The following is a 12,355-nucleotide window of genomic DNA, read 5'->3' as shown; positions in this document are numbered from 1 at the left end:
GTGTGCCTGTGGTCGGGATTGAAGCCCACCCAACTGGGTTATTCCCAGCAGGAAGTGGGCCAATCCCCCCCACCCCCAGAAATCCAGACAGGGCTCCACCTGGGGGAGAGGGACAGAGCAGGAGGATCGCAGGAGAAATAATAATAATTGTCAGTGTCGAGCTATTACTTGCATCAGGCTGAGGGGCTCCACCTGAGACCTGTCCTATAGGAACAGAAAGTGAGCTACGGCCCTAACCGGTTTGGCTCAGTGGACAGAGCGTCAGCCTGCGGACTCAAGGGTCCCAGGTTCGATTCCAGTCAAGAGCATGTAACTTGGTTGTGGGCACATCCCCAGTAGGGAGTGTGCAGGAGGCGGCTGATCGATGTTTCTAACTCTCCATCCCTCTCCCTTCCTCTCTGTAAAAAATCAATAAAATATATTTAAAAAAAAGAAAGAAAGAAAGGAGAGGCTATGTGACTTGTCTCCTTAATTATGGAGCTGGGATTCAAACCCCCACACAGAACCCAAGTTTCCCTCCAAACCCCTGGATCTGAGGAATAATGACATGGGTCAAGGGCTTGAAAAAGAGGCCCTGATCAACACATCTCAAATGATTGACCTTGAACCACCCTGGGGAGATTGTTAGAAAGGTGGAATGCCAGCCCTGCCCCAGACCTCCTTACCAGAATCTGCATTTTCACAGGATCCTCAGGTGAAGCACATGCAATTTAAGTTTGAGAAGGTCTGGGTTTCAGTGTTGCTGTCCTATGTGGTCCAGCTCTTTCATTTATACTCTAGCACCCTCCCTTCACCTCCCCCTCCAGCCCCCCGCCCATAGTTGAGGTGAGGACAGGCACAAACAAATGGACTTAAAGATATGAAGTGATCTCCCGTGCTCTTAGAGCTTTGACAAATTCCACTCACCTCCAGATATTTTGGAGAATCCTCATCAAGTCCTGATTTGTGCTAACTGGGTAAGGGGCTCTGGCTAGTTAGAAGAGGGGGAGTGGGACAGCAAGGGAGGAAGGCAGCAGAGACAGCAGTCAAATTCACAGGACCGAGCCAGGTCCTGTATCCCTGCATCCAGCTTGCCACCACTCCCCACGCTCCTGCCCCATGCGCTGTTAGGGTCCCTCTTCTGTGCAGCATAACAAAGGGTGGCATTCCCACCAGGAGAGTCCCACTATGTCCCTGAGCATAACAGTCCCTCCAGCCACTACCGATGTTATTAATTTTTAAAACAAACTTCCTGATTGAGGTTCGGGCTGCCTCTAAATTGTCTCTACAAGGAGACTGTGTACTAATTAACCCATAGAAACAATCAATGATGTACCTTTTTCAAGTTTCAGGGTGATTAGAATATGAAAATGAAGAGCACAATGGTGCAGATGTTTTAAAATCACAGCAGACAGCAATTAGTGACACAGAAACCAGCTGCTTATCTCTCCAGATAAAGCCTCTTAATAGGGAATTACACTGGAGGAGTCATTACCCAGATGGATCTCACATGATTTACAGAGGAGGCGGGGCAGCATTAGCTTTGATTTGTGAGCAGGTTCTTGTCAAGCTTCCTTCCTTACCTCCAATAAGGTGGATCTGTGGCAGGCGTGGAGGTGAGCTTCACCTTTCTACCTGGTGTCCCAGGTCAGGGATGCCGCCAGGAACCAGGAAAGGCTAGGTGGGCCCGGCGAAGCCACAAGCACCTGCCTCCCTGATTTGGGCTCCATTGTTTTGGGATGAGCTCAGTCAGCTGTTCCTGTGCAGAGAGCTGAGTGAAGACTGGGGGAGGGTAAACAGTGATCTCTGGCCGCCCTTGGTGTTCACTGGGAAGAAAACCTCCCTAAGTTTCAGAGTGGTTTTGATGGGTGTGTGCGGGGGGGTGGAGGGATTTGGGAGGGAGTCTAGGGAGTTTTTAGTAATGCTTGTTTGATGCACTTTCTCCTTTTTTACATAATTGAGGTGAAATTTACATATACTGAAATGTATAGATCTTAAGTTTACAGCTCAGAGAGTTTTGACAACTGGATACAGCTATGTAACTCAGATTCCTCTCATGATAAAAACGTGTTTATTACCTCTAGAAACTGCCTTTCGGACCCTTCCCCCCCCCCCCCCTCTTTCCCCCAGACTTGCCCCCCCCCCCCCCCCCCCATCTTCCCCTATAAGCCACCACTGTTCTGATTTATCTCTTAATAGATTAGTTTTTCCTGTCCTAGAACTTTATTTAAATTGAATCATATGGTCTGTACTTTTGAGAGGTCTGGTTTCTTTCACGCAGCATAATTTTGTGTGTGATATATCCCTGTGGTGGGATATATTCATACTTTGTTCCTTTTAGTCAAGTGTTTGTGTATTCCACCCCTGGTAAACATTTGGGCTGTTTCCTGGTGATATCTCCTTGAAAATAAGCTGCTATGAAGTTTCTAGAAAAGTCTATTTGTGGATACATGTTTTCATCTGTCTTGGATAAACACATAGGAATGGAATTGACGGGTTAGAGGGCATATTTAGCTTTAAAAGGCATGGCCAAAACATTTGCCAAAGTGGTACCATTTTGCATTCCCTCAAGCAATGGATGAGAGTTTCACTTGCTCCATGTCCTTGTCAACACTTGTTTGTTTTTGAATCTTGTTAATATTAGCCATCCTACTAGATATGGAGTGGTATCTCATTGTGGTTTTAGTCAGCATTTCCCTGATGACAAATAATGTTTGAGGACCTGCCTGTGTGCTCACTGGCCATTTCTACTTGTTTTGTGGCCCAACGTATTTCGGTGAAGGTATTTTGCAATTGGATGAAGTTAATTTGGTTGAGAGTATTGTTCAAATCTTTTGTATATTTTTTCTAATTTTTGTTGTTGTTGTTAGTCAATTTGTTCTAGCAGTTGCTGGGAGAGGAGTGTTAAAATCCCTTCAATTGTGGAATTGTTTTTTTTCCCCTTTATTTCTCTTAATTTTTGTTTCATATATTTGAAGTTCTTTTATGAGGTGCAAATTTAGGATTATTGTCTCTTCTTGAATTAACTCTTATCACTTTTAAATGTCCCTGAATTATCTCTGGTAGGCCTGTTTGTTTTGAAGCCTGTTTTGCATTATGCTGATTTAGCCCAAAGTTCTTACCCTTAGTGTTCGTGTGGTATATCTTGTCCCATCCTTTTACTTTTAATCCATCTGTGTCTTTATATTTAAGTATATCTCTTATAAACAGCATATAGGTGGGTCTTAGTTCTTAATTCAGTCAGGCAGTCTACTCTCTGTTTTGGGGGTTACTGTTTTGTATTAAAGTGTTTAATATATAGTATTTAATGTAATTAGTGATGTTGAGTTTAAGTCTATAATCATACAATATATTTTCTATTTATCTCATCTATCTTCATTCATTTTTCTCATTTTCTGCCTCCTTTTGGATTTATTTTTTTTTAAAAATAGTATCCTTGTTTCCTTCTGTTTACATTTTAGATATACTACCATTACTTTTATTTTTTAATATATTTTTATTGATTTCAGAGAGAAAGGGAGAGATAGAAACATCAACAATGAGAGAGAATCATTGATCAGCTACCTCCTGAATGCCATCTACTAGGGATCAAGCCCACAATCTGGGCATATGCCCTTACTGGGAATCAAATTGTGATCTCCTAGTTCATAGGTTGACACTCAACCACTGAGCAACACCATCTGGGCTACCACTATTACTTATAGTGGCAGCACTAGAAATTACAATATCCACCTTTAAAGTATCACAGCCTACTTTGAACTGATATTACATCCCTTCAGGTGTAAGCACCATTTTTATTATTATACTAGTGGCCTGGTGCACGAAATTCATGCACATTAAAAGGGGATTAATTAGAGGACATATTTTAATATTGCTCTTTGCCCTTTCTCTATAATAGAAGTGTCACAGATGAAAGAAAATTAATAAAATGTATATGAAAATCTTTCTCCTGTCAGAGTCTGGGGTGCACCACGGGACCCAGAGTCAAGTCCCCTCCCACCCACGTGTGCCTGAAAATCGTGCGAGACCCAATGAGGTCCCCCATCAAGTCCTGCCAGGTGGGGGGCATGGTCTGAGGTCCCCTGGCCTAGCACCAGGGCTGGGGGAGCAGCCTGAGGTCTCCTGTCAAACACCATGGGGGGGGGTGGTTGAGGGGACGCAGCCTCAGGTCCCTGCTGATTACTCGTTAAGATTCATTACAGAACTCGACCTCTGCTGTGGGTGCAGCCATCTTGTGCTACGAAAACCACCACCCTCCAACTCCCGCCCCCACTGTGAGTGCTGCCATCTTCGCAGTGGAGTAACAGTCAATTTGCATATTCTCTCTTTATTATATAGGATATTTTATTTCTACAAATGTCATAAGCTACATGAAACATTGTTATTATTTCTGCTTTAAGTAGTTGCTTTTCTCAAGATCTTAAGGCCAAGAATTAAGTTGTATAGATGCCCACATATTTGCAATTTCTACATTCTTCATTTGTTCATGTAGAACTGAATTTCCATCTGGCATTATTTCCCTTTAGTTTAAAGAAGTTTATTTTACATTTCTAGTAATCCAGGTCTGCCAGCAATGAGTTCTCTAAGTTTTTGTTTATCTAAAAGTAACTTTATTTTGCCTTCATTTTTGAAGGATGTTTTCATAGGTTTAGAAATTTAAGTTGACATTTTTATTTTAGAACTTTGAATGTATTATTTCATTGTCTTCTGGCTTGACTTATGAAAAGTTAGACATTGCTTTTGTCTGAAAACAGTTGCTCCATAATAATGTATCTATCTCTCTGGGTGCTTTTAAAATTGTTTCTTTATCTTTGGTTTTCATCAATTTGTTTGCAGTATGCCCAGATGTGGGTTTTAGAGTGTTTGTTCTGCTTGGGATTTGTTGAGCTGCTTAGCTATGTGAATCTATGTGCACTCTTCTCTCTCCTCTACTTCTTGTATTCAAATTATATGTATGTTAGAAGGCTTGGTACTCTTCCATAAGTCACTGAAGTGCTGGGCTTTTTAAATCTTTCTTCCTCCTCTCTCAGTTTGGATAATGCTATTTTCTTCTGTGTTCCCCTTACTTCCCTTCTGCAGTGTCCTGAAAGTACATCCAGGAATATTATTGAGTGATATATAATATCAAATGATGTTTCATTTCAGACATTGCATTTTTCCGATTTGAAATTTTCATTTTGCTATTTTGGTGTAGTTGCTATCTCTCTGCTGAGATTCCCCATATGTTCCTCAGTTACGCCCATCTTTTCCTTTAAATACCTGAACATCGTCATATGGCTGTTGAATCTCCTGGTTGTAGGTCATATTTGCCTTCTTTTCTGCTTATCAAATATATTTTTCATTGTGTCCCAGACAGTGGATACTACATTGTAGACATTCTGGATTTTGTTGTTTTCCTTTAAATAGTTTGGCTAGTTAAAGGAAATAATTAAATAGTCAGTAGTAAATTTACTGACAGATTAGCCTTATCTTATGGTGGAGTCTTTTTAGTCTTTGTTAGGGAGGGACTAGAGTAGCCTTTATTCTAGAGCTAGAGTCATTCTACTCTTAATGAGTACTATTCATGGGAGATCAATTTAATATGTGCGATAGTCATTAAGGCTACCCGACTCTGGCTAGTCAGAAATCCAATGTTGCCTGATATTATGTGGCCTCAGGATCCTCACTCAGCTTAAAGTCCCCCTCAGTAGCAAGTTTATGCTAGACTTCATGAAGTCTTACCCTCAAGTACAGAATAAAATTTGGCCAAAGACATAGGGGATCCCTATTAAAACTTCTAGGGTTCCTTTTCTACATAGCTCCATCTTCTCAGGTACCTTCTCCCCCAAATTCTAGTCCCCTCAGGATCCCCCAACTCTGATGTCTGTTTTTGTTTGTTTGTTTTTCATTCAGTGAAAGAACAGCTCTCTGGGTTCCACTTCCCTCTGCCCAAGTTTAAAACATTCTCCCAGGCAGAAAACTAGGGGTACTGTGAGTCCTTATGAGTTTACCTTCTCTCTAAAATGCAGTCTTTTTGTCTAATGCCTGAAAACAGTTGTTCCATATATTTTCTTTCCAGTTTTATATTTCCATAGAAAGGTTAAGTCTAAGGCCTATTAATCCATTATGACTGGACCCAAGTTAGTGATTATTTTTATTATGCAGAATCACTGTGTACTCAGGGAAGCATATGATAATGACCTTTGTCTTCGCAGGAGCTGTTATTACCCCCAGTGAAAAGAGTGCTTTACTATCACTCACATGCCCCAAATAGAAAATAAGGAATGTTTCCTGTGGGAACCACATCAAGGTGACTTCCCAGGGCAATTCATGTCACAGGAAATGAGGACACATTCACTGTATATATGTAATTGGAAACTTCATGCCCATTTAGAAGCCGGGTAGCTTTTCTGTATCCCATCACCTCAGTCTATTTGGGTTACTATAACAAAATACCATAGACTGTGTGGCTTAAAAAAACAACAGAATGGTCTGGAGCATCCCTCTTGCCCAACCCACCAGCTACAGCTCAGAAATGCCTTTACCAAATCCTAGGACTCTGTGGAACATGTTTGAAAACCACTGAGCTGGAACATCTCCTGATAACATCAGAGCCTCTTTAGTCCCTAACCCAGACCCCTGTCTTTGACATAATCCAGTGGTTCTCAACTCTGTCTGCGTTGGAAAAAAGTACTACTGTTCGGGCCCCACCTCTAGAAGGTTGATGTAATTGCTCTGGGCCAGATCCCAGGTATGGTGTTATTTACAAAGTTTCCTGGATGATTCTAATGTACAGCCTGAGTTGAGAGCCTTTAATCATACATGTGTGGTTGCCTTCCTTGTCTCAGCTCTTGCTCGAGTGTCTGCTTTAAGCCTCAGGGATGGAATGTCAAGATTCCCTGGAGGTCCGGGGATCCGCCAGGATAAGTTGGGGAAATAGAGACCCCAGAGTTGGAGGTCATGAACACCTGCCTGCCTAGTCCTTTCTGGGAGAGCAGTATCCTCATCCATCCATATTATGACCCTTCTGTCCACCTTACCTTGCAGTGCACTTAGAATACCAAAACAGGAGGCCATGTTAGAGTTTCTCACTATTTAAATTACAAAGTTCAAAGAGCAAACCAGGAATGCTGTATGGTGCCAAACTGCATATCCTAACAGGTCTATGGGTGTTTGTTCTGCATATTTACCACCCAAAAGTGCCCAAATGTCATAGCAACCACAGGAGAGCCCCTCCCAGAGGAATTTGGGGGTTAAAACATTAGATCAGTGGCTTGAAAACTTTATTGTGTATCAGAATTATCTGGGGGAGCATATGAAATGCACGTTCCTTGGCCCAACCCTGGAAGATGGCAAATTGGTGTGTGTGGGTAGGGGTGGGGGGAGGAAGTAGTGGGGCCCAGGAATCTGTATTGATGACCAGTGCCTTAGGTGGCTCCGGTACAGTGATCCAGCCCCACATCCTGAGAAGCACCAAGTGCCAAATGAGGAACTAAAGCTCCCTCCCTTCTTCATACCCAGACATATTTTCCTGCTCATGCAAAGCAAAACATCTCACAAATAGTAAATTTAAAGTATTGAAGTCAGCAGAAAGCAGCGTGAAGACAGCTAACCCAGAAGAGTGGTTCATCTCCCATAAAGTCATGCTTAATTTCTGATGAGTTATATGATTTTTCTCAGACCCAAATTACTATCTTCCCTCTCATTGAGACAACCCGTGCTTTGTAGAGAAGCCTGAGAGAAGGCTGAGGGATTGATTTTCATCCCGCTTTTATGGATCTTGAAGTTGTTATGCAGTGAGCTAATGCTCATTTTAAAAAGTAAATGAAAATAAGGTGCCTTTTAAAAAAGAATTCTGACTTGTACAAAATTTAAATGTATATGATTTATACATTGGTCATGGGGGAGGGGATAGTTGCTTCCATATAGACACATCCGTTAGGAGAGAAATCTGTCCAATGTGTTCTAAATGGTGTTTTACTGTGAACAAACATTTGGCCTGGGCTCAATATGCAGAAAGCACTGTTCTTATAAAACTGACCCACATCTTCAAAGTGCCTATGAGTTCCACAAGCAGTCAATTCATGGGGGTGGAGGAGCAGCCAAAGAGACATGCTAAGAGTTTTCCAGCCCGGCCAGGTGGCTCAGTGGTTGAGCATTGACCTATGAACTAGGAGGTCAAGGTTCAATTCCTGGTCAGGGCATATGCCCGGTTGCAGGCTGCATCCCCAATGTGGGACATGCAGGTGGCAGACAAATAATGACTCTCTCTCATCATTGATGTTTCTATCTCTCCCCTCCCTTCCTCTCTGAAAGCAATAAAAAAATATATTTTTAAAAAATATTTTTCCACACAAATAACTGGCCCAATGTAGAGTAGCATCGTTTCTTCCCTTATTTGTGAACCATTTTAGGAGATGGCCCTGCTAAGGGTGATACAAAAGCCCTTAAAAGATTCAGGTCTTCTCCCCCAGAAAAATTCGTCATCTGAGGGGGAAATGGAAACCTTGCTTCATGAATTACTAAGCCCCCAGTCAAGGACACCCACCCACCCCTACTGCCCACCCCCAATAGGGAATCTCATCCCCAAACCTCTAGAGAAGGGTGGGAGGCAGAGCTGGTACTTCTCCCTCTCGCCTCAGCACTGTGCTCGGGGCCAGGTTTGCCACGTCCGTCTCAGTCTCAATGGAGTAAGTGCTTAATTCTCAGTGAAGGACATATTGAAACTGACAGCCTCACCATGGTGTGTATAATATGTCATGGCTGACAGATGAAGAAATGGGATTTCTTGAAATGCAACAGATATAGCCGTCAGCCACCACTAGAATAAAGCCTTGTTCTGCCAGACCCCTCGGACAGCACCCCCCTCGGTCCTCTTTACCTTGTCACTGCAGCCCATCCAAGTGCAGGGTTTAAGCACCATTTCCCCAATTACTCCTGATCCTTTGTTGGGCTTCCCATTTGTCCATCCTGCCCTTTGATTGCCTGACTCCCAGCAGGCAGATTGCAGCTGATCTGCAGGAACAATGGGATCAGGCAGCTTCCAGATGGAAGCCCAGGAACCAGGCACACTTAACTGCATTACTTGCAGCTGGCCCGCCCTGGGTGTAAGTGAGCAGGCCCCACCTTTCAACTGCCAGAGCAAAGTCCCCCCTCCCGACAGCCACATGGCCTTCCCCAAAGGCAGAATTAATTGGAAAGCGAAACAATTAACAGGAGCTGGGGGAGGACTCACAATAAAAATTGCACTGAAGGGAAGCTATCTTGCAAGTTCCTTTAGAGCTTATTATTTGAGAGAGATTTTTTTTTTTGTTCAACACCTAATACACTTGAGCAGCCCAGTTTCATGGCGAGCCATGACCAAACAATTGATGGGTGATTTATTGTCTTTTGTGTGCAGCTATATATTTTGTGATGATGGTAGGCAGCTCAAATATCATTTTGTTCATTCATTCAACAAACATGTATTGGGAACTTTCTGGGTGGTTTGCTTTGTAGAAGGCACTGGGGATAAAAAGATGAATGAGAGTCTCTGACCGCAAGGTACTTACAGTCTAGGACAGGGAAAGGGAAAAGTACACAAATAAATGGCACATATGGGGACTATGACAGATGTCACAAGTTTTAGGAGAGACAATGGTTCATGCAGAAGGAATGGCATAAGAAATTAGGCTGGAGGGGGTGATTATGTTTGCAGACAGTATGTCGTAATGCACAGGTCATTAATCTCACTGTGTGCAAAATGAAATACCCATAGTAAAATGTATGCTCCATTATTTATTCAATGCATGTTTATTGAGTGCCTGCTACTTGCCAGGCACTGTGCTTGGGACCTCTGAGATGGTGTATACATAGGATAGAAAGGGAGGCGGATATTCATTCAATTAGTCCACAAAACGACTGTAAAGTGAAAACTGTGATAAGTATAACAAAGATGAGATCCATGGTTTTATTATAAAAAGTTACAATAGGAGTATTTCTATAAGGTAGGGGACCTCGTGGGATTCGACTGAGATTAAAACATAAAGAAAGAGTTAATTAAAGACTCCACTAGAAACCAAGAAGGTGAGGCAGTAGAGAAAAAGTGGGAGGAATTGGTGACCAGATTCCAGCATCACCAGGAAGTCCCTCTGTGACTTCAGTGTCCTGATCTATGAGAGCAGAGAGGGGTTGGTGGCAGGAGGTAGAACAATGGTTCTCAACCTGTGGGTCGCGACCCCTTTGGGGGTCGAACGACCCTTTCACAGGGGTCGCCTAAGACCATCGGAAAACACATATATAATTACATATTGTTTTTGTGATTAATCACTATGCTTTAATTATGTTCAATTTATAACAATGAAATTGGGGGTCACCACAACATGAGGAACTGTATTAAAGGGTCGCGGCGTTAGGAAGGTTGAGATCCACTGAGGTGGAGGAAAGGGAAGGGGTGTGACTCTAAGTCCTGTTTTACCCAAGTCAAAAACAGTAACTTACACCTTTTATACCAATATGATTTTTTTAATAAGTGTCACCACTAACTCAAAACTGTGGTAGGATAAGGAATCAGCTATACTGTTACCCTTAAGGGTAAGAAACTTACTGTTAAGTCCTCCTGTAGACCTGCCAACATATAGTATACATATAGTGCAACTAAAATGCAAAGCAGAAGTGAGGAGTTAGCAAAGCCCTGATTCATAATACATAATAAAGTGCCATTTAATATTTTATGCCATAAGTAAGATTTCCTTTTTTTAAATGTTTATTTTATTTTTCCCATTTACCCCCTCTATGCCTCTTCCACCTCCACCCATCGCTCTCTAACCCCACAATCACCATGTATTTCAATACTTATTTCCAAAAACTGGGTTAGCAGCCTCTGTTCACAGCAGTGATACCCAGTGAAGGAACTCAGGATAGGCTCAGTTCTCTAGATGTTGATGATGTTTTGATGTATCTACTATGAACCACGTAATGAAGAAATAGTTCAGTAATTTTTTTCCTAATTTTCTTCTGGGTCCTTACAGGCTTAGCCTGAGGAGACTCTCGTGTTACTTAAGAAATATAATCCAATATTGGAAATATAAAGAGGATTTCATAAATTCCAGGAGGCAGGAGATAAGTCTAGGTCTTCCAGGAACTAGGATGAAGGAAACTCCGGTTATTTTACTCCATTGCATTTTACCTGTGATGCTTCCTGATGTCTTGTGCTTTGACTCTTACTAGGGACTGTAAGAAGTGTTTTCAAATAGAGCATAAATTCTAAGCATCCATGGCAAACAGATATAGGTAGATGATAGATGATAGATAGATATAGGTTAAAACTTCACTAAGCCAATCATCATATACTTCTCAGTGAGGATATTGTCCAAAGTTTCCTTTAATTTACTAGCATTTTCCCTTCCTAAACAAATGCTCTGGTAACATGCTGTAAGCTTACTACTTCGTGTGTAAAATGGGACTAATAATAAGCTTTGAGGAATGCTTCTTTGTATTGGTAGCGTGCCTTGAAATCTACCAGGAACCATGCAAGCATCTCTATATTAAAAATAGGCTTAATACCTCAGAACGATGTGTTCACTGTCCGTTCCCTTTATGATGTTATAGAGGCTGGTTATGCTTGGCCCCAGCACAGGGTTTGCCTTCCCTGAGGAAGGTTCCAGAGTCTGAAGACATTCATTTAGAATCGGTGCAGGGGAAACCACAGCTGACAGGTTCAGAGGTGTGATCATGAATGATAATGATTTTTTCCTGGCACCTTTGTCCAGGAGACTCAAGGTTCCTTTTGAGAGAATCCAGGAGTTTCCTCAGGAGAGCAGTCACTGCCTAATGTGGCATAAGGATGCCTTAGAGGCTTGACGCCCCAACACAGCACCACTGCTGGAGCCAGCCCAGGTTGGACAGCTCTTTCATTTTCTCTCCATGCCTTTGACTGGCCCACTTCCCCCATAGTCATCAAACTTCCCCCTGAACTCCTCAGCGTGTGCTGCTCTGCGTCCTCACAGTGGTTCCTACTGCAGAGCTGTTGAAGTCCAGTATAAAGTACACACAGAAAGGGACACACAGAAAGGGACCGCAATCGGAGGCAGCAGGGGAGCTGTGCATTTGAGGAGAAGCCGGGGTAGATGTAAGAGGCAGCTCGAGTTGGGCAAAAAAACACAGGGTATGAGGAAACTCAGATTCTGTCCTGGATGCTGATATCTTGGCCAGGACTCTCTGTTGTTGAAATATCAGCTTCTTCATTTGTAAAATACAGGCATTGAACTAATGACCTTTAGGTCCTGTCCCCTCTCTAAACCAGCGGTCGTCAACTGGTGGTCCGCGGACCACTGGTGGTCTGCAAGATCCAAAAGGTTGGCGACTGCTGCTCTAAACAGTTTATGTTCTCAGATTGCATTTGACCAAGATAGGTTAC

At 42.6% G+C, this 12,355-nt stretch overlaps 1 protein-coding gene across 1 annotated transcript in view; it reads left to right on the top strand.

The window, feature by feature from the left end:
* Positions 1-12,355, top strand: part of SETBP1 (SET binding protein 1) — a 352,531-nt gene that overhangs the window by 229,713 nt on the left and 110,463 nt on the right. The window lies entirely within an intron of this gene.

This window comes from Myotis davidii, unplaced genomic scaffold, assembly GCF_000327345.1.
Source record: "Myotis davidii unplaced genomic scaffold, ASM32734v1 scaffold259, whole genome shotgun sequence".
Taxonomy (NCBI): domain Eukaryota; kingdom Metazoa; phylum Chordata; class Mammalia; order Chiroptera; family Vespertilionidae; genus Myotis; species Myotis davidii.
Note: the sequence above shows the minus strand (reverse complement) of the source record. Positions and strands in the feature narration are given on the sequence as shown.